Raw genomic sequence first — 24,946 nt, forward strand, 5'->3', positions numbered from 1 at the left:
CACAACTAAATTTCATTAAAAGCCCTAACCATAACTGTCACTCGATAGCAACAAACACTAACCATCCATGGATGGAACTCACGACTATGTTAGTGTTGAAACTATTCACCCAATGACTTGTTCATACCCATTGAACTCTTGCCCTTGATGTTCACAAGTTTGGAATTGGGTTGCCATCATTGGTGAAAATATTATTCTAGGAGTTTCATTCCCATCCCTTTTGAAGTGGAACTTACTTACCTCTTCGCGGGAGTTTTTGTAAATCGATCCCCTAAGTTCTCACTTCTCTCAACATAGGAGATCGATATGATTCCTCCTCGAATCAATTATTTCACATACTCATATCTTAGAGTATGTCTAGAATTCCCATTATATATGCCATTATAAGCTCTTGCTATTGTGGCTTGACTATCACAATATATCGAGATCATCTATATCTTATTCGTGTAAATTTAGATATCCAACAGGAGATTTCTAAGCCACTTGGCCTCTTTTTCGGTTATCGCTAAAGCTATAAACTCGGTCTTTACGGTTAAGTGTGAAATACATGTTTGTTTTTTGGAAGCCCAAGAAACTGGTCCTCCTCTGAGCACAAATACATAACCACTTGTGGAAAGATTATCTTCTACACTTGATATCCAACTTGCATTGGAATATCCTTCACGGATGTTTAGGAACTTTGAACATTGGAGGCCTAGCTTCTTGGTCCTCTTAAGGTATCCTAAAACACTCTCAAATGCCTTCCAATGTTCCATACTAGGATTGCTAGTAAACCTACTTTGTTCACTAACTGCATATGAAATATCAACCCTTGCACAATGAGTGGCGTACATTAGACTCCTTAATGTCTTGCATACTCAAGATGAGCCATCGCTCTACCATTATTCTTTTCAAGCTTTATGCTTGAATCAAATGGTGTATTTGTCTCATTTTGATTTTGAGATGACTAAACTTGTCATTTTCTTTCTCAACATAGTGAGTTTTAATCAAGGCATAACCCTCACAATTTCATCTCACTTTTATACCCAAGATGGTATTAACCTCTCGAAGTTCTTTCATCATGAAATGGGAAGATAGAAACCTCTTGGTTTTCATTATGCATTTCATCCCTTTACTCAAAATCAACATATCATCAACATATAGGCACACTAACATGGCATAGCCATCACAAGTTTTAGAGTATAAGCACCTGTCCGCATTATTATGTCTAAACCCATCCAAAATTATGGCATTATCAAACTTCTTATGCCATTCTTTCAGTGCTTGTTTTAAACCATACAATGATTTAACAAGCCTACACATTTTATTTTCATTTCCCCTTAGAAAAAAAAACCTTATAGTTGTTCCATATAGATCTCCTCATCAAGATCTTCATTTAGGAATGCCACATTGACATCCATTTGATGAACATGAAGGTTAAGTAAATAAAAAAAATACTCTTATAGTGGTTGTCCTAGCAACCAGAGCATATATGTCAAAGTAATTGATTCATTCCTTTTATTTAAACCCTTTGCCTACTAATCTACCCTTTGAACCTTATGGAAGGTCTACAAATTTCAATGTATAGTTTGACATAATTGAACCCATTTCATACATTATTGGCTCTTTCCAAAAAGTGGAATCTCTTGTAGACACTGCTTCTTGGAAGTTTTGGGATCATCCTCAACTTGAAGAATCATAGGAAATTTCCATGTGACTTCTTCAAGGTTTTCCTCTACTAGGTAGAGTATCTCCACACTACAACAAAAAAGGCCATTTGTGTCAGTTTATAACAGCCACAATTGATTTTTTGCGTCAGTTTGATATGTGGTGCAATTGCCCATGATGCAAACCAGAGTGTCATTTGCGTCAGTGGGGCACTGCCACAAATGTTAAAAATGAGTATTTTTTGCGTCAGTTGGGCACTGTCACATAATGTATTTACCGGGGAATTTGCAAATGTTTATGCCAATTTCCCTGGCCTATTTTTATAAAAAAATATTAGCACCAGAAACAGAAAAACAACAATATGAACTGAAAAATAGCAGTATGAACAAAAAAATAATAGTATAAATTTTTTTAAACATTTATCTAGAGTTAACATTTGTGATCAAAACTATAAAAGTAATTCAGATATCAAAGTTAATATATGTACTCTTGTGTGTTCTAAATTTCTAAGTATTAAACCTACTTAAACTAAAATTTCCTCACCAACTTGCTCATTTGCTAATTGAGATATGCCATAATTGATTCAGTCCACTAATCCCGTATCTCGTTGATTTCGTCAGCCGAATATGAACTCATATTCGTAAACTAATTAGAAAATATTTAAAATAATAAGTTAGAAATCATCCAAATAAAATCATGAACGATAGTTTAAATGAAAATTAAAAAGTAATACAATACCTCATTTTTCAAGTAGGCCTTCGGTCTAGGCTGTCAAATCAAGTCTCTAGCAAATTTCATAATGTAAAAGCCACACTCGGTTGGCCCAATCTGGTTTCGACACTATTACAAAATAGTTATCCAAAGTTAAGTATTATATTTAGTAAGTTATTATAATAGAAATATGTCAAAAAGTTGAATACGATAAGTAATATAATTTACTTACCTTAGTAACACAAACTTTTAGATTGATTGACTGTTTTAGTCTTCGGTGTGTAAAATATTAATATAAGGCCCTACACAAAATATTAATATTTACCCATATATGAGTTTGAAATAAAATCATAAATTAATTAAGTAATGTGAAAAACTTACATGATAACTATCTCCTTGATTTCCAGACAGAAATGTGAGTTTACAGTATCCAAAAAAGCCACCGAATGACTCTGTGGCTGAATTAATACTAACATCCAATGAAAGCTACAATAAAAAAACTTGTGGAAGATATTTATCAATAAACAAAATATATGAATATAAAATTAAGTTGACTTACTTGTTGTTCCAAGGAAAAATTAGTAACTGTGTCTCTAGCTCCATCTGTAGAAACCGATCAAAGATTATTAGCACGTATTTCATTAGTTCATGCATTAGTGGACACTAAAGCGGGATGCATGAAAGTGTACATGTGGTTTAATCCCATCGTTTGCACCAAATCATCGAGGAAGCTACATATAATTAAAAAAGTTAATAAACTATTAAATTTCAAGTTAAACTAAATAAACTAAAAGATTATAAACACCATTGTACCTCATATATAATGCTAGCTCAGTCTGTCCAATCATCTCATAGTTGCAAAAGTGGAGGATATCATCTTTCCCTAACAGAGCGATAGTTTGGAATCCAAATATCCTTTCAACAATTGGAATTTTGATCACGCAGTCAGCTTTCCATTTATCAATAAACTTCACCAAACACCTCAATATTTTTGTGATAGGCACTTCTGTAGGCTCCTATGTCAATACCTTTATTCTTTTCTTTGATTTTCTAGGTGGTTGAGTAGAGGGCACAAGTGGCTCTTTCGTTTGTTGATTAGTAAGAACCCAATGTTGTGGCCATCCAACATCATACCCGACTCCTTGTCCAACCAATGTATAACCTTCCATTATAAGCGGATATGGTAAACTAGCGTTCTCTTGAATGGCTACCTCAACTCTGACACGATAATTTCCAGGAGGCAATTGAACGCTATGTATTTCTGTGCAACAGGTACTTAAAAGTTTCCCCTCTGCAACTATATTTTGTGTTGAACCAAGACACAACTTACAATTAATCTGTTACATTCCAATTAATCTGTTAGACTTTTCAATAAACTAGTTTATTTTTACTATATCAAATATATGCAATAATGAATTAATAAGAAACTATTACCTCATCAGGAAAATTTGACTGTGGTGGTGGGGGAGCACATGGTGCCTGCGTCAGTGGTGGGGTAGCAAGTGGTAGCTGTGAGGGTGGTCGGTGAGCATATGATGTCCATGTCAGTGGTGGCGGAGCATGTTGTGCCTGTGTCGGTGGTGGAGGGGCATATGGTGCGTGTGGTGTGTTTGAGGCTCCTCCTACACCCGAACTAGATGCATTTGATGATCCAAATGCACTCTTTTGTTGAGATGCAATATGCACCATCAACTGGTTTAACTTTTCCTCCTCTTGACGTGCCATTTCTTCAAATTGACGTCATTTCTCTTCAAGGTCTTTATAACGAGCATCTTCCACACTATTTTGTTTGTGATTGAATCTTTTTGGTAGTGGGACTTGAAAAAATTGACGGGGAGCGACATGTGCCCCGGCCCCCCTAACACGTCCCCCATGCTCTGGAGTGCCTAATGCCATTGTTAGTATATCGTTTGAACCTTCCTCCACCAACTTGCCTTCTGCTACTTTTTGCCTGTATTCTGCCTATATACATAGTAAATAAATCGATTAGAATTTAACACACACATTAATCATTACAATTACTTTAAAAAATCGAAGAACTCTTACAATCTTCTTGACCACATCTCGAGTTTCTTCATCAATAACTTCTCAATTCTTGTTCATCCGTGCCCGTGTCCACATCTCAACTCTGTCATATTCGGTCAACTCATGACCTAATTCCTCTTCCATTTGTTGCTCTACCAGTGCATAACCACCATGCCCTGAGTGATGTGGATACTTGTTCTGTGCCCAAGCATTTTGTTTTTGTTTTCTCATCTCTTCCCAGTCTGGGGTTAGTCTTTTTGCAACAAAATTTTTCCAATCTTTAGGTTTGTAATACTCGATGTAGTCTGATGGCGGCTTGGCAAGAAGCTCAGGAGCTACATTCTTATATACATATATAAGATATTTTGTTAGTCTTGTTTTCCAGTTTCTCCATGTTTTTCCTGCTTCTTTGAGGACGTCTGTTTTAGAAGAATTTGGAAGTTTCAACGTTTCCTGCACAAAAGAACCCAAAAATATTAAACTTTTTTCAATATATTAATTCATTATGATAAATTTAATAGTCAATACTATAGCTTACCTGTATTTGACCCCATAAAGTCTCTTTTTTATCCTTTGGCATTTGTTTCCAATTGTCGATATCAATGGTAAACGTTTCTTCTTCAAATATAATGTCATCGCTCGCAAACTCTTTGATCAAATAATCTTTCGGTTGACTTGTTAGGACAACTGACCATCGAGCATCTATTAGATCACTCACATAAAATACTTGCTTGGCTTGTGATGCCATTATAAAGCGGTCAGATTTATGTCCTATTCGATATAAGTCCACCAGTGTGAATCCTAAGTCATCTATTTTGACCCCATTATCACTTTTCACCCAATCACACGAGAAGACAGGAATTCGAATAGTCACATAATCTAGTTCCCAAATTTCTTTGATCACCCCATAAAATATCATATCACAATTTATGGGAATTTTATCATTGGAACTAGATATTTGAAAAGTTTGGGCGATAATAGTAACACCACTATTTTGTGTCTTTCTAATATTATCATGTTCTATGGTGTTGAATTGAATACCGTGAATATAATAGCATTGATACTTAATCACACTCATTGAAGGACCTCGTGCTATCCATTTTAGTGTTTCAGACACTTTGTTTGTGGTGTTAATCAAACCTCAAATAAAATAAAATAAAACAAAGTATATTAAATTCTAAGAAGCTAAAATACAATAACGCTCAAACAAGAACAACACAAGTATTTTACCTCATTCTCGAACCAAGTGTTGAAATTTCGATAATGTTCATCTTGTACCCATTTTTTATTCCGAGACTTATTAGGATAAGTAGTCTTGATCCAATTGAAATGTCCTCTTCAAGAAATATCATTTATATCAACAAACAAAATTCATTGCCAATATAATGAAAGAGAAAAATAAGATTGATCATGCATATGTACGAGAACTTACTCGATGTATGGTTGAACATCATCAATATTTTGTAAGACTAGGCGATGTGCTTCATCTCTATCAGATTTATTTACTTAGGAAACAACACAACCTCTACCACCTTTACTTACTTCAAACTCAATTTTAGAAAAACATAGTCCAATGCTCGCAACACCTGATAAGTATTCTTAGCAGAACTCCATTGCTTCTTCAACGATGTAGGATTCAACTATGCAACCCTCAGTCTACTTCTATTTCTAACATAACGTTTTAAAATCTTCATATACCGTTCAAATAGGTACATCCATCTCAAGTATACTGGTCCACACAATTTTACTTCTCTCACCAAATGAACTATTAAATAAACCATTATATCAAAAAATGAAGGTGGGAAATACTACTCCAACTCACACATAGTTATCACGATATTTGTTTGAAGATTGTCCAACTTCGACACATCTACCACTTTACAACAAATAGATTTAAAGAAAAAGCATAGTTTGGTAATTGCATATCGAACTTTTTGGGGTAACACATAATGGATAGCTATCGGTAGAAGATGTTTAAGTAGTGTATGATGGTCATGAGACTTCATTCCAACTAAATTCAAAATTTTCATATCTACCAGAGAAGAAGTATTTGAAGAATAACCTTCTGGTACTTTCACATTCGACAAAGAATGACATACAATTCGTTTTTCTTCTTTAGACAGGGTATAACACGCAGGTGGTAAATAGTTTCGTCTCTCACCAACCTCTGGTTGTAACTTACTGCGTATACATTACTTTTCAATCCAACTGAGCTTTGATTCCATCCTTACTCCGACCAGGAATATTCAGCAATGTACTAATTAAGCTATCTGACACGTTTTTCTCAATGTGCATTACATCTAAGTTGTGCCGCAAAACCAAATGCTCCCAATACTCAAGCTCAAAAAAAAAATAGATTTCTTCTTCCAACAACCTATCACACCATCGACAACCTCCTTTGTTTTTTCACGTCAAACATTTTTTCTCTTATTTCTAAAATTTTTAGGTTTTCCGAACTTGCATTGGACTTTGTTCAACTTTGTTAACAATTGTCCTCCAAGTAAAGGTGGTGGAGCCTTTCCAAATTCAGGTTTACCATTAAAGGCATCTGTCAAACTTCGAAATTTAAGTTTTTCGAATAAGAACTTTCGGTGTCCCATATAACAAATCATTCTAGAATGTTCTATATATTCAGAATGAGTCCCTTCTTCGCAAATGGGACATGCCTTGTACCCTTTCACACTAAATCCAGAAAGATTACCTAAGGCTGGAAAATCATTAATAGTCCACAAAAACACTGCTTTAAGATTAAAATTTTCTTTCATATAAGCATCGTAAGCATTAACCCCCTCATACCACAATGTGCTCAAATCATCAATTAAAGGAGCTAGGTATACATCAATATCATTTCCAGGTTGTTTAGGACAAGATATCAACAAGGTCAAAATGGTAAACTTCCTCTTCATACACAACCATGGCGGTAGATTATAGATGACTAACATTACAGGCCAACAACTATATTTACTACTAAGGGAATTGTGTGGATTAACTCCATCAGCAGAAAGACCCAAGCAAATATTCCTCATTTCATTGCCAAATTCTGGCCATTTAACATCTACTGTTTTTCAAGCTAGCGAGTTAGCTGGATGTCTTAGCTTGCCATCCTTTACTCTATCTTTAGCATGCCAAATTAAATTTTTAACATGATCATCATTTCGGTACAACCTAACCAAATGAGGTATCGATGGTAGATACCATAAAACCTTTGCAAGGACACCATTTCTAATTGCATCTGAATTTTTTTTCTTTTGCCATCTAGACTCGCCACATGTTGGACATGCAATTGCATCAAAAAATCTCTTTCAATATAAGATGCAATCGTTAGGACAAGCATGTAATTTTTCATATTGCATGCCTAACGAACGCTCATCGTGAAACTCACTTATTCTTAGAGAAATGATGTGTGCTAGCCTTCCCTTCTTTGCTTCATAAAATGAAGACGGCATTTCATTACCTTCGGGTAATAATTCTCCTAAAATTTCAACAACTCTATCATTCCCTTATCACTCCACCCATGTTTGGCTTTTAAGTTATACAACCTAAGTAGTGCTGATAATTTAGTGAACCTTGTACAATTTGGGAAAATAGGTTTCTCAGCATCTTCTAAGATTGACTGAAATTTAATTGGATCCAGATGTGATTCATATTGTGCATCATCAATCATCTCTACAATATCATCAACTTCGTAATCAACATCAAAATACTTATTATTCTTAGATGGTCCCTCATCAATGACTTTCATTCTTTCTCCGTGCAAAAACCATACTTTATAACTTTTGTTTATTCCATTCCTAAATAAGTGGTCTTTTATTTTAAAAATTGGTATCCTCACAACGTTACCACACTTAACACATTGACAAGGAATACTATTAGGAGATTGAGTATTTCTTACACAAAATTCCATGAAAAACTCAACTCTATTCCTATATTTCATGGATAACCTATCCGCTGACATCCAATCTCTATCCATTGTCAAACTTCACACAACAAAAAAAAACTAACAAACAAGGCAGCATACATTAACAATTAAGTTCGTAGATTACTTAATTGACAAGTAAATAAAGGAAACAATATGTCCAAAAAAAATTGGGCAACATTTCCCTTATTTCTATCACATTTCTCAAATTTAAAATGTGCATTTATACAGCACATGGTATACATAAAAATATCCAACTAATCAATCAAACATGCATAATTCTCAAATTACTAAATCCTAAAAAAAAATTGGCCAGCATTTCCCTTATTTCTATCATATTTCCCTAAATTTAAATAAACCTATATTCATCACATAAATACAACAAACCAATTAATCAATCAAATATGCATAATTCCCAAATTACTAAATCTTAAAAAAAATATTGGACAGCATTTCCCCTATTTCTATCATATTTCCCAAAATTTAAATAAACATATATTCATCACATAAATACAACAAATCAATTAATCAATCAAACAAGCATAATTACAGCCTTATATCACCGCAACACATAGTCTCAGATCCTATCTCCACGATTTTATAATTCGTACATTCTACTAAGTTCAATATCTTAATTATACATCAAGGTTTAAAATATTACCTCTAATATAAAATCCTCCAAAGCTTGATCTCACCAACAAAGTTGTCAACAAAATACCTACTCAAATATAACAATAAATAAAAAAATAATAAAAAAGTTAATAAAATATAAAGAAAAATATATTAAAGCTATATTATAACTAGATAAACAATAAAGTACTTAAAGAAAACAAATAATTTGTTATATGTACTCATTTATATACTTAAACCCGAAATAATTTATTTTTTTCAAAAGTTAACAAATCACATAAAGAAAAATCGACTATAAATATCTTAACTAAATCAATAATAAAATATAACTTAAAAAAAATAATTTTAATATATACATATTTAACCAATTAAACCCAAAATTTAAAAATAAATTTAAAAAGTTAACAAAATATAAACAAAAATTTACTACTAATAATCAAACTAAACAATTAATAAAATGAAAGTTATACAAAATATATCCGTTAATATATATATACTCATTTATATAAGTAAATTTGAAATTAAATTAAATTTAAAAAAAAAGTTAATAAAAAATAAATAATTTATAATAAAAAAATTCTAAAAAAATCAAATATTAAAATGCAAAGTTTAAACCTAAAACAATTACATAATCATTAATAAAAAACATTCCAAAAATTAAAAAATCCGAAATTATGTCAATTTACAAAAAAAAATCACAAAAATTAAATTTAAATCACAAAAAATAATAAAATTGCACTTACTTGTGGTAATTAAGCAATGTGGGTTCTTGAAGTAGAAAACCCAAAAAAACTAAGAAAGTTTATTGGTTTTCAAGCAATAATCTTCAAAATACAAAATCTATACAAAAAAAATTCAAAAACAACTATATATAAGTTTCATAAACATATATAAATCATTATTTTTACATTAAAATTGAAAAAAAAAAGGATAAAAACGTACGTAAATGGGTAACAGTCGGTTGGGGCGCCGCTGGTTTTTGAAGGAGTGTTTTCTGAAATTTAAGGGGAAATGGGTCTCGGTTGGGATGATGGAGGGTTTTTGTGAAATAGTGGGCCAGTTGTGTCTGTGGCCCACTAACGGTAATGGGCGTTTGCGTCAATGGGGCACTGACGCAAATGTCCCCTTATCGTTAGTGGGCCACTGACGCCGTTAACGAGCCATTTGCGTCAGTGGGCCACTGACACAAACGACCCCCTTAAACAGCGTCAGTGTACGTAATGACGCAATTGCCCCCTCATTTGTGGTAGTGCCCAACTGTCACAAATGCTATTTTTTGTCAACAGCACCAGTCAACTGTGTTGACTGACGCGTTTGACTGACACAATTGCCCTTTTTTGTAGTAGTGCCACTTGAGAATATTTCATTTTATCCCAACTCTTTAAGCCTTTGGCTACTCCAAGGCAATAATGGTTGGTCATCAACCTTTGGATCTGTCTCTTTCCAAGACTCTCCAATACATGTTGGTTCTTGAGAGTTGCTATAACAATATAACATATTCTCAAAGAACTCCACTTCTCTTGATTAAATTGGCACAATAGACTCCAAGTATAATATCCTATAGGCCTTGCTATTTAAGGCATAGTTTACAATTTCTCACTTAACGACCATTGGACCCAACTTGGTCCTTTTAGGCTCCGTACTCTTGCAATAAGAAAGGCACCCCCACACTTTAAGATACTCTAGGCTCAGCTTCTTTCCGTTCCATAACTCATATGGAGACACATTTTTCTTTTTCATAGGAATTCGATTCAATATATGACACACAAAAAAGCAAAGCTTCACCCCACAAATTATAACACAATTTAGCATGTAAAAGCATAGAGTTAGTCATCTCAAGATAATTCCTACTCTTTCTTTCAACTATCTCATTTTGTTGTTGATTGTATGGTGTAGTGCATTCATGTATAACGTCATGTTGTTCACAAAACATGTTGAAATCATTTGAAAAGTATTCACCTCCTCTATCACTACTAAGATTCTTTATTTTCCTTTCCAATTGATTTTCTACTTCAGCATTTTAGATTTTATATGCATTATGTTCCTCATCTATATATTCTTAATAAAATACACATAAGTATACTTGGAGTAATCATTTATAAAAGTCATGAAGTATCTATTTCCTCTACATGTCAACATGTCATTCAATTCACATAAATCACTATTTATGAAATCTAGCAAGTTTGAACATATATCAACATTTAGAAAATGTTTCGTTACCATTTTAGATTTAACACTTAATCCAGATTCATCGTCTTCATTTACATCACAATTAATCATTCCACATTTAACAACTCTTTTAATTGTGTTATAACCTATATCAGCAAGTCTATTGTACTGCCTTACTACCTTAGAGTCGCTACCGTGTGATTTTAAAATGTGCCAATAGCTCGTTAATTAGGGTTTTTGACTGAAAATTGTGATTAAATTGGAATAAAAAATCATTTAATGAAAATTAAGTATAAAAGGTTTGGACATCCATTAAAGTTATAAAAGTGATACATTGGGATCCCAAAATAGTGTTTCAAAATATATTTACAACTTAAAAGTTAGAGTACAGTCAACCTAAGCAAAAAATTCAAACGTTCACAATGTGTCCCTCAAAACAACCCCAGCCGTGGTGACTAGGTAGGCTAAACATGTATGCACCGCTACATGCCCTCCAACTCATTGTTGATCAACCTTTTCCTTTCTCTTCCCTACACTACAGAGTACTCGTGAGCTCAGACCCAGCAAGAAAACTTCATAGCACAACATATAATAATTTACTTCAACAAATGCATAATTACTCAGACACAACAGACAATTACAAGCTTCTATCAAAATTCACAACAGCACAACAGCACAATGAAACAATAGCACAGTAGCACAATAGAACCGCAGCACAACAGCAGCCTCTGCCGATCAGGGTTCTTTACCAAGTCCCAAGTCCACGATCTTAACCGAGGGGGTGAATACAGCACCCTTTGAGGGCCTCGCCCTGGTGACCTACATTCAGCACGCTTAATTCTGATCTCGGCCTTCGTTGTTCCCGCTCTTCGCCATTCCTGACCTTCTCCATTTTTGGCTTTCACCGTTCCTAGCCTTTGCCATTCCAAGCCTTCGCCGTTTCTGTGACAAACACATGTATGACATAATAGTCACATACAATTACACATAAAACTTGACACAATATAAGCACAGATAGCTCTGCGAGCACATACGATTTTCTTACATTAATACCTGAGTTGACAGCACAAAGTGATCCCGAGCATGATCCCTAATCCCTAGCCTTAGCGGTGAAACCTAGTCACAACGTAATAATATAAAGCAATCACAATCTAAATCATTTAAAAGCCTCGGATTAACATACTAGCCACTGCAACCTCAAATTATACTAAACAAGTTATTAGAATCCTTCCTGGGCCTTAAGATTTGAGTTCTCGAGCTTAAAACCCTGTTTTGGCCATTTTCCTAAATTTAAGTCGTTGCCCGCCCCTAGGGTCGCAACCCACTAAAAGCCAGACAACCCTGGGGCTCTCTTCTACGGGACACGAGACGTGACTTGGCCTATCTCCGTCGCCATGGCTGGGCAAAATCAGAGGCTCCCCATGCCACTTCAGACACACTGGCCATGGCGCCTGAAGAACAGGGTCGCGGTTTGAGCCAAAATCCCATAAGTTCCTGCATTTTTCTAGAGCCAAACTTACTAAAATCTACCCTAAACAATACCCAAACTCAGGATTACATCTCAACCTTATAACAACGCAATACAACCAGCATATTACCATTAAAAAATAAGTTCAACCCTCAACATAACTTAGCACCCAAACCCTTAAGTTCAATGCTCCAGAACACCTAAAACAAACCAAAAAATTTACAAAACCAGTGCATTGATCTTACCCTCTAATGTCCCCAAGGGTGATATCGTCATTTGCCACCATTTTTCCCGCTAAACCTTTAGTAGCCCTATAAATCCTCGATTAATCCTTACATACCCAATTAATCACCAAATAATTACTCGTTACCCATTCAACCTAGAATATATACTACATTCCCAAAATACCTCCAGGCTCACCCCGAGCCGGGTATTGGTCCCAGTTGTGACTATTATGCTAATCCACTCCCTGGGACTGCCTCGGACCACACGTCTCAAATATATCCCCATAACACTGGGGTCTCACTCATAACACATACATAATTATATTTATGCCCTCAATGGGCCAAAATTACAAACATGCCCCAATTTGTAGAAATGGGCCCACATGCATATTTAATACACTTAAGCATGCATGTCTAGAAATACTACGACACAAATCATTTATATCACATAATCACACGTATAATATGTTAATCACTCATATAATCCTAATTAGGCCCTCAGGGGACCGTAGTCAAGGCACTTAGCCTTAAATAACAAATTCGGGATGTTACAACTATCCCCTCCTTATTAAAATTTCGTCCTCGAAATTTTGTCAAACATCTCGGGATAGTGGTTCCACAAACTTGACTATGACTACAGAGTCAGGTCCTTTACATTTCCATTTCTTTATAACACCTTCACAAGAAGGATAGTCTTAATCTTTATGACTTTATCTCTTTTATCTAGAATTTCCACTGGCTTTTCCTTACACAATAAGTTTCACTAAATTTCTAGTGTCGCTTCACCCAATCAAGGGTCGAACTCGATGCCCCTTCCTTAAGATGCACCAGTAACACCTTATGAGCCTCTATCCATGCTGGGGTAAGGCTAATCTGTAGCCTCCTGGCCTAATCCCTATTAGGATCTGACAAATATATCAAATCTAGAGTCAAACCCCCTTTCCTTTCTGAACCATCTTATCCATGTTAGTTCAAAATACTTGAAAAAATACGAAGTCCTCAATCCTAGAATTCCACGATCCCATATTTAGATTTGCGAAGTCTGATGTCCTTTTAATAACACTGACACTCCCGCCCTAACGATCCTTAATAATTTCACTGGTCCCCTGAGCCAATTCTGAACTAGGATGCTTCCTGTCCCTGAGTTCATTTTCTGGAGTAAACATTTCTCATTCCCTATCTCACAATATCCTACTCAGAGCCACTCTATGACCCTTTTCCAAAACCTGGGAACCTAAGGGTCTCAATCTGACACTATCGTCTTCGATGTCCAGTGGAGACGGACGGTCTCCTTTCATACATACTCCCTTATTTGATATCTCACTTACCCAACCATAGTGTGTTAACCCAATAGTTCATATCACAACTTTTCGCATCCACTCACCTCATCTGCAATCTAAGGTGATCCACCATTAGGGTCCATAATTATATTCCTCCATACTAACTCCGGGATAGATTAGAGTCATAATAGCCTTTCTGGTGTCTGATTATCACTTTTCACTTACTAAAAGATTAGGCAGCGCGTCTACCAATATAAATATTTTAGGTCTTAACGCCCATTCAAACTTCTTGGATACAACAATCACAAGGGTTAGTATAAGATTCATCAAGAATTTCCACCTCAAAGTCAGCTTAATCGGATCACACATCTGATCATCATATCTTAACCTATCTATGCTAAAATGGTAGGATCCTTAACCATTCCTACCAGATCTTCTTCTTCTGTATTTCATTCCTCGTAGAGGTATATCTGCTAGTTGTCATTTACAGGTTCCACACCAATTGCGGTCGTTGCCTCACTTGGCTTTATCGTAGCCTATTACTGTCAACTTAAAGTCTCATGTAGAGCATTTATGTTCTTATTCCTCCATCCATTGTGAAGTACAAACAACCCCCTTTTCAGTCTACCCACGGGCGCGCCTTAACTTATAAGATACTGCACTATAATTCCTTACATTAAGCAAGGACAGTGTCATTTGCATCGTTCTCCTGTACAAGTCCATCACTTGCATATTCTAATACCATGTCGTGTGAATTAACCCTTACTTCAACTTCTGAAAATATGGCACAAAACCATCCATTCGAATAAACTTTAAGTTTTTACGTTGCTTCAGTCAAGACATGGCTGTCCTCGATGATGCTTCAAATAGTAGTCAATGTGTCTTAACGGTCTTACCGTACCTCTCACCCCTAAGGTGTTCCCTTAGAAATTTCCTTACGGTTTCTATCTTATTTACGTCATACATGATCCCATAACTTCCCATATCGTGACCATGAATAACATCCAAAGAAATCAGAACTTATCCCTTCTGGAACCTAACCAAAAATCCCCCGCTTCCTCAGCCTCAGTAGTTATCAACACAGGTATTACTCATATTCTGCTCCTAACCAGAAGTAGTCCAAAACAATCTCGATCAAGCTAGATATAAATTGCCAAATCATCCATGTAATCTCTACCCGTTGAGTTTATGTGGGCCGATAACGCATCGATCAGCTCAAGAGTCTAAGATGATAGCCCATCACATCATACTTGGTCAGAGCAGCAATTCTTGGAATGTCTCTTTCCATGATCCTCAGTTGGTAATAACCAGATTGAGGGTCAATTCCTAAGAGCACTGTCATGCTTTACAATCGAGCAAATAAATCCTTCATTCTTGGTAATGGATATCTGTTTTGAACAATTACTTCATTTAGCTATCCACACGCAATACACATTCCCATAAACCTGGCCTTCTCCTTAACAAATAGTGTTGACGTGTCCCATGATGGGGTGCTTTGTCTAATCAACCCTCAAGTCAAATAATGTAATGACCCAACTATTTCTAAGACTTAGATCATTAAACCTACTAGACATAACTACTACTTTGAAGAGAACATACATGAGAAAAATTCATAACTTTATTGAAAACTTTAAAATAAAATTTGTAATACATAAATGAGCTCATTGTTTTAAAATAAAACATAACTTTAAATTAAATTGTTTACAAAGCTAAATGCGAAAAATACATAAAAACGTAATTTTAAGAGACTAAAGAAAATAACGTCGTCCTCAAATCGACATGCAGCCCATCCACTCCATTCACCTCAACACACATGCCAAGCTTCCAAGAATCCTTCCGCCTTTGTATCTATTTTCCTATATCAAACTAAAAGTAAGGGAGTGAGCCTAATGCCCAGCAAGGAAAACTACTAACAAGATAAATTATATCATAACCACATATACTATAAACATATGTCATATAATACTACAATGGCCATTATACTACTTGGGGCTTGTTAACTAGGCAAGTCATATGCTCAATAGATTTGTGGGGCTTGCTAGCCAAGAAAGTCGTGCCCATAAATTATTGGGGCTTGCTAGCTAGACAAGTCATATGCCCAAGGTCTATAAACATACTATACATAATGATAACATACAACATAAGATAACATAACAAATAACATAACATATATCATAACATATCATACAAACATACAAGATCTCCTATTTTCCTTAACAAAACCGGGATATTTGAGAACAAATGCGGGACTTGGAACACTCCTAAAACCAACAATAAGAATGGTGAGAATTTGTAAAGAGTAAAGAATAAGTGTGGGAACTAAACCTTCAAGAAGAAACTTACCAAGAAAGATCCTTATGTTTCAGAAACCTAGTCAAAAACCAATATCAAAAGTTAGGATCTGAATAAAAGGAGCTAAAGAAAAACTAAAGTAGTTTAAAGATCTGGACTTAGAGAATAGAAATACCTTAGTTAACCTAATGGATTGGTCTAACTTCAATACCAAAAAACACTAATCCTCACTTCCCAAGTATTTTATAAAGCTTAAGAATGGCAAAGCTTTTTCCCAACCCAAGTGTTTATCACTCTATGGAATCACTAGCACCTTGGAGTCTCTGATCACAGCTTGAAGAGTGAGTGGAAGGGCTGGGTACTATGTCCTATTTCTAGAGGTAAGGAGTGAAACTAACTATATTTTCATGTGAATAAAATAATGATTTTAAAATGAAAAATAATTTAATTTTTGTCCATCAGTGGTTGAAGACTCGGTCAAAATGTTTAGAGGTAGGTCTAAGTAGATAAGGCTTGTTTTCAAAATTAAAAACAAAAAAATTAAAAAAAAAAGTTGCTAAGGGCGATATATCGCCCCTATTTGGCGATATATCAGCTCTTCCCTAGTCCCGTGATGAAGGGATCAGACGAGATATATTGGATGAGTCACATACTACGCCGTACTCACTTCATCCGAGTACCAAGAAGATGTATCAGGATCTACAGACGTTATATTGGTGGCCCGGGATGAGGCTGAGCATCAGTGATTGGCAGGGTTGCTTCAGCCTTTGGGTGTTCCTGAGTGGAAATGGGAGGATATTACGATGGATTTTGTGGGAAGTTTACCCAGGACAGTAGGGCTTCACGACTCGGTGTGGGTGATAGTGGACAGATACACAAAGTCATCTCATTTTCTTCCTGTAAAGATGACATATACTGTGGATCATTATGCAGAGTTGTATGTGAGGGAGATCGTACGTATTCATGGGGTTCCTAAGTCTATAGTGTCAGACTGGGATCCTATCTTTACCTCCTAGTTTTGGAGTAGTTTGAAGAAGGCTATTTGGACTCAGCTGATGTTCAACACAGCCTTTCATCCTCAGACTGATGGATAGTCTAAGAGGACGATTCAGGTATTGGAGGACATGCTTTGAACGTGTGTGGTCGATTTTGAAGGATCGTGGAGTAAATATCTTTCGTTGAGTGAGTTTTCATATAACAATAGTTACCAATCGACGATTGGTGTAGCTCCCTATGAAATTTTGTATGGGAGGAGATGTAGATCACCCATTCATTGGGATGAGATGGGTGAGAGGAAGTATTTGGGGCCGGATATGGTTTAGAAGACAAATGAAGCTATTGAGAAGATTTGAGATAGGATGCTCGCCTCACAGAGCAGACAGAAGAGCTATGCTGATCCCAAGCGTAGATACGTGGAGTTCTAGGTTGGGAACCACGTGTTTCTTCGAGTTTCACCACTGCGAGGGGTGAGGAGATTTAGGAAGAAGGGCAAGCTAAGCCCTAGATTCATTGGACCTTTTGAGATCATGGAAATGATCGGTCAGGTGGCTTACAGGATAGCTTTGCCACCAGTGTTGTCAGGAGTCCATGACGTATTCCATGTTTATATGCTCCGAAAGTATGTCTCAGATACAACACATGTGTTAAAGTATGAAGATCTGGAATTGCAGACAGATCTGCCTTATGAGGAATGACCGGTTCATATTTTGGATCGGAAGGATAAAGTTCTACAGAATAAGATGATTCCTCTGGTTAAAGTATTATGGAGAAATAGTAGGGTCGAGGAGGTGACCTGGGAGCTTGAGTCAGCGATGCGGGATCAGTATCCCGAGTTGTTCAGGTAAATTTCGAGGATGAAATTCTCATTAGGAGGGGATAGTTGTAACGACCCAAATTTACTAATAAGACTTAAGGGCCTTGATTAGGGTGCCGGGAGGGCGTAATTGGATTACGTGTGATTTAAATGATTAAATGCATGCTTATATGATTATTTGGATATATGTGATGCATGACTATGTGTACTAGTAATGCATGCAGGCCCTGACTAGGCTATAAGGGTATGTTCGTAATTTTGGTCGTTGAGGGCATAAACGTAAATATCTGTGATAAATTGTTGAGACCACATTATTATGTGGATATACTTGCAGCTTGTGACTCGAGGCGATCCTAGTGAGCAATTTAGCAGAAAAGTCACGGTGGGTATTTATACCCGGCTCGGGGTGAGTCTGGGGTGTTTCTGGGAATTTAGAGAAAATATTAGAGACTACTTGACATTGAGGAACATAATTGGGGATTATTTAGGTGTCGCGATTTAAGCGGTAATTGTTAGGAACACTCGAGGAATTAAAAGGAATTGGGAGTAATGACTAAAATGCCCTTAGGATGTTTGAAAGCTTAGTTTTAATTGGGAGGGTAGTATGGTCTTTTGGTGTTTAAAATCAGAGATAAGTGTTATACTACTTTATAGCTTTAGTGGAATGTGTAGAATATCTGAGAAGCTGAAGGAAAACAAAAGAGACAGAAAGGAAAAGAAAAGAAGGAGAAAAGAAAGAAGGATAAAACAGGGTCTTTTCTCTTATGCGGTTTGGGCTTTTCTCCACCATTTCTTCTGTAATTTGAAGCTAAAATTCAGAGGAGGCTTTAGGCTAAGGCTTCACACTTGGGACCTTGATTAAGCTTGAGGATTCCGCAGGAATTAGTCATTTAATTAAGGTAAGCTTCAAGGTTGTTTATCAGTTTTTGGTTTTGGTGTTGAAATGGATTTCTGAGATGAATTTTGATGGGAATTCTAGGGAGTTAAGGCTGAGTCTTTGAGGAGTGAAAGCTAAGGAGGTTTGGAAGATAACCTAGGGTCGAATTCCCTACTTGAGGTAAGAAATTCTGAGCTTGAACATTTGAGTTTCTGGGCTGTTCTAGTTTTCTGGTTTGGTTCTTCACTTTTTGAGTTCAACCTTGCTTTTCATTGATTGATGGTGCATGTAGTTAGGATTTGTGTTGTTCGGTTGTGTGGGGTGAGCTATAGATGATGGTAGGCTTCTTTTTGTGTTTGGTTGAAGTTTGGAAGGATTTTTTAGAGGTTTGGCTCAGGGAAAATCGATGGAAGAAAAAACAAGGTTTGGTTGTGCTATGACTAGCGCTGTAGCACTAGCCTTTGGGTGCTACAGCGCTAGGCCTTGTGGTCAGAGAGTTTTTTGGCTCTGTTTGTAGCGCTATAGCGCCCTCTTTATGGCGCTGTAGCGCTACCCTATTTTCAGAAGGGGGTTTTTGGGATATTTCTTAAGATTTTTTCCTGGGGGCTTGGGATTTAATTCCACCACCCCGTTTGGTGGAATTAGGGCTTCCCAAGGGCTCGGGATTGGTCCCGAGGTTAGGTTTTGGAATTGAAGTTTGGTGATGATTCTGATCTATGGCTGTGACTAGGTGTACGCTAGGGCTCAGAAGGGATCGTGCTTGAGGGTCGGTTCCACTGATCAAAGCTAACGGAATCAAAGGTAAGAAAATTGCACCTGGTTATGTGATTGTATTGGGACTAAGAGCTCCTTATATATGTATGATGTCATAGATTGTATTATGCCATGGGACATGTGATAAATGGCCTAAGAGTGCTAGAATCAATATTTGTGCACAGGGCGCGGCTCGGCCACTAGTAGCTGAGGATAGCTTGATATTCACTAGGCTCGGCTTAAGCTGGCCGGAATTAGTGGGATAAATAGGGGTGTGACCTAAGGACGTTGTGAATTGGTTATTAATGTTAATTGATAAGATTAGTATGCTGAATGCCTAATTATATGAATGTTCGGGACTGTTGAGTATATGGCTATATTGTATGAATTATCTGATTGTTTGATTGATGATTGTGCTTTGTTATTGGGTTTTCTTGCTGGGCCTTGGCTCACGGGTGCTACGTGGTGTAGGTAAAGGCCAGGGTAAAGTGGACCAGTCCGGAGTGGGAGAGCTTGGAGGCTGAATGTACATAGTGAGTTGATCGGCCGCCACGGCTGAGGAGTGGTACAGGACGGGAAAAGCCTAAATGTCTGTTTTGCCCTTAGAGTGGCTAATAACTGTACTTTTATCCTGAAATTTTGTAAACTGTCTTTCAACGTTATTAATTTTGGGATCCCATGTATAGAAAAATGTTTGATTATATGAAATGTAACGTTTGTGACCGAATTTTTTTAACCCTAGTTCGATTATAGTCTCAGTAACACATTTCTAACTAAATGATTTGATTAGCAAGCCTTGCATCTTTATAAACACACAGTGTAACGTTCTTGGCTATCTAGGGCATTACATCCTGAGTCTTCGTTCGTCCGTTCGTGCATCATCAACGTGTTTTCCATATCCTTCGTCAGGCGATATATCGGCTCCAAGCTACGATATATCGGCATACGTGAATATTTTAAACACGTAATTGCACTTTTTCAGCATAATTAAGGTTGGATAACTGCTTTCACTGAGTCAAAATACAATCCTAACAGTTTCTGGTAGGTGCTCAGGCTGCTATTTCTTTATTTTATCATTTAAATACTTAATTCCTTAATAATCATTCTTATGACAAGTGTCATATTCTTATTGGCTCTACATAAACCTTAGGTTATAATAAATAATACATCTAGGACCTGCAATATTAATCAAACTTTATGTTATAATTAATATTCTTAAACTATAGGTTAAACGTATAAAGACCATAATTGTTGCTATGAGTTTCTAACTAAGTCCCGGTTTGAACCAAAATCCACGAAATCTAAACTACTACAACTACTACAAACTAACTAAGTAAACATTCTAGGACTCCACAAATAACCTTTCCAACTCAACATTTAATTATTTTTGATCTGCTAGTGTCATCCTTCATGATGTCCCTGATGTCGGTTCTATCCTCGTCTTAATCCAATTGCACACTCATTCTTTTAACGAGACAACAATCCATGTGAATTCTCGTAAACACATTTGAAACCTCACTGCCCGATCCAGTTTCTCATCTAGTCCAGCTGGCATATCCTTAGTTGTACTTACAACCATAGCTAGGCATCTCTTGAACGCAACTGAATCCTTCCTTTTTAATCCCGGAAGTCACCATCCTCTATTTCAGTCCATGGTCATCCCTTACATGGAAAATTAATCCATACTTAGGACCATACCACGATCATCATATAACAATCCCAATTAATTATTACTACTAACTTTTTACCCATAATACTTTGACCCATTTCATGGAAATTACCAACTATCCTTAGCAGACACAAGATCTCAAGCCCCATAGTGTAATAACGATAAGGTATGTACCACATATCTATGTTTCCACCAAGAGATACGCGCATTAGACTCAATCAGCTCAATATAAGAGTACAGGAACTACAAAGCTGACATGCCGCCTCTAAGAAACTAGCCTCAGGCTCTGACTGCGTCGAGATGGATACTTGAGCTAGGATAGACCTATTTGTACTCTTTTTTTCTTCTATCATTGTCTTCGATCAATTCCTCTTGATGTGTCTTACTATTCCACATAGAAAACATGCCTTCGCTCAGCATTCTCCCAGATGGTGTCTCCTGCACCTAATGCACACTGGCTAACTCCTCCAAACCTCATCGTCGTCCTAGCAGCCGCCTTGCATACTATGACCCCTCTTGTCATGACTAGAACTAGTAGAACTATCAGGGGTCTTTCTTTCCTGGTTACCGGGCCTCCGCCCCTACCTGAACCCAGAAATGGGGATACCATTGCCTGAGCTTCCCACCAAATGACACTATTACTCTATGTCCCATTTCCCGCGTCCTCTGTAACAAAGGCCCTCCCTACTGCCCAGCGTAGGTAACAAGCTCATATACTGGAGAGATCCTAACGCTCTAGGCCATCCCAGGGTTCAATCCTCGAATGAATCGCTCCTTATGGGCCACATCCATTGGTACCAAATAAAAATTGAATTTGGCCAATCTATGAAATTCACTGACATACTCTCTTACTGTCTTACTACCCAACTCTTGATGACAACATTTCCGGTCCGGGGTACAACCTCCCACCATGTTCAGGCATCCTCCCGCAGCATGTATGTGGCACAAGCCAGTCTATCATTGCCTTTCGCTTCTATATAGCCAAGGACGGAGGTAATCATGCCCATCCACTGTTCAGCTCTGAACGGGTCCAAACCTCCCTCAGAAACTAGAGGATGGCACTTCTGGAATCTTTCATACAGTAATTCCGATATGTTTCCACCCTCAGGTTGAACTTTAACTGGTGCCATTATTGCCAACACACACAGGGAAACATTCTTTGACAGAACCCACTATCTCAACCACTTAATCTCTTCCTCTAGCTTTTGCAATCTTGCTTGCATGGTAACAAACATCTGGTGCCTATCCCAGAGGGGGGGCGGGGGGGGAGGGGGGGGAGATGGACGACTCCAGCCTCAACTGTCATCTGCAACCCCACCCCACCATTAATAATGCCTAATCCACCTGACTGCCTTGGATACAAAACTTCCAAATTTATTTGTAGCCAATAATCTATCTACAAGCCCTGATATTCTTATCCAAAACTATACCATTAGCAAGGTCAAAAAACACAATAGCCATATACAATATGCATACTAGAACGCAAGTCCATAACGCTCATGCAATAACTACCATGTCTCATTCCCACAAAATACATACATATTAATAATGCTATCTATTCTAGTAGATAAGCAGATAATACAAATATTGCACTTAATACCAACCAACCCTGAGTCGACCTTGTCTCTTGCAGCGAGCATACATGTTCGATCAATCTCTAGGAACCATAAACCTTGGCTTGCTCTTATACCAAGTTGTAAGGCCCTACTACACTAGATTCATTACCATGTGATTTTAAAATGTTCCAATAGCTCGCTAATCGAGGTTTTTGACTGAAAATTGTGATTAAATTGGAATAAAAAGTCATTTAATTAAAATTAAGTATAAAAGGTTTAGATATCCATTAAAGTTATAAAAGAGATAAATTGAGATCCCAAAATAGTTTTTCAAAAAATATTTACAATTTAAAAGTTAGAACGCAATCAACCTAAGCGACCAAATCAAACGTTCACAACGTGTTCCTCAAAACAATCCCAGCCATGGTAGGCCAAACATGTACGCACTGTTCCATGCCCTCAAACTCATGGTTGATTGACCTTTTCCTTGCCCTTACCTACACCACAGAGCACCCATGAACCGAGGCCTAGCAGGAAAACTTCACAGCGCAACATATAATAATTTAATTCAACAAATGCATAATTACTCAAACACAACAGACAATTACAAGCTTCTATCATAATACACAACAACACAACAGGACAACGACACAAGAGCACAGCAGCACAATAGCATAGCAGCAAAACAACATAGTAGCACAACAGCAGCCTCTATCGATCAGAGTGCATTACCAGGGACCAAGTCCACAGTCTTAACCGAACAGGTGAGTACAGCACCCTTTGAGGGTCTCGCCCTGGCAGCTTGAATTCAGCATGCTTAATGCCGATCCCGAACTTTGCCGCTCCCAGCCTTTGTCGTTCTTGGCCTTCACCGTTTCTGCCACAAACACACATATGACGTAATAGTTACACACAATTACACATAAAATCAAAACAATATAAACACATATAGCTCTATCGGCATAAATAGTTTTCTTACCTAGAGTCTCAAGCTGACAGCACGAGGTGATCTCGAGCACGATCCCTAATCCCGAGCCTTAGCGTTAAAAGCGAGTGACAATGTGATAATAAATAACTATCACAATCTAAATTAATTAGGAGCCTCGGAATAACATACTTTCCTTTGGGACCTCAAATTCTACTAAATCGGGTAGTAGAATCCTTCTCGAGCCTTAAGATTTGAGTTCCCATGCGTAAAACCTTGTTTTGGCACTTTTCCTCAATTTGAGTCGTGGTCAGCCCCCTACGGTAGCGACCCACTACAAGTAAGAGAGCCCTAGGGCTCTCTTCTATGGGACACGGGTCGCAGCACACCTTGCCTACACTGCGGCACCTGGGAAAAATCAAAGGTTCCCTAAGCCTCTTCGCGCACACAGGTCGCGGCGTCTAAAGAAAAGGGTCGTGGCTTGAGCCTAGAACCCAGAATTTCCTACATTTTTCTAGATCCAAACTTACTAAATCTACCCTAAACAATACCCAAACATAGAATTACATCTCAACCTTATAAAAAAACAGTATAACCAGCATATTACCATTAAAAACTAAGCTAAACCCTCAGCATAACTTAGCACCCCAACCCATAAGTTCAATGCTCAAGAACACCTAAAACCAGCCAAAAAATTTACTATGGAAGAGCATAGATCTTACCTCAACTGTGTATTCGTGACCCTAGGCTACTACTAATCCCATTCTAGTCCCAACCTTTAACCACAACCTCAATAACTTAGAGAATTCCTGCCTTCCTTTCAATTTTCCAAAATTTCCTACAAGAGTGAGTGAAGGAGCCCTAAGCGTGGGAGAAAGAGTGTGTGTGTGCCTTATCCTTTGTATTCCTATTGTTCTAAAGGCTTCTAGCCTCAACTAAGGTCAACCAAAAACTAGCAAAAGACCAAAATGCCCCTAGGTCCGAAACATAC

The sequence above is a fragment of the Humulus lupulus genome, chromosome 2 (genome assembly GCF_963169125.1).
Source record: "Humulus lupulus chromosome 2, drHumLupu1.1, whole genome shotgun sequence".
In the NCBI taxonomy this organism is placed as follows: Eukaryota; Viridiplantae; Streptophyta; class Magnoliopsida; order Rosales; family Cannabaceae; genus Humulus; species Humulus lupulus.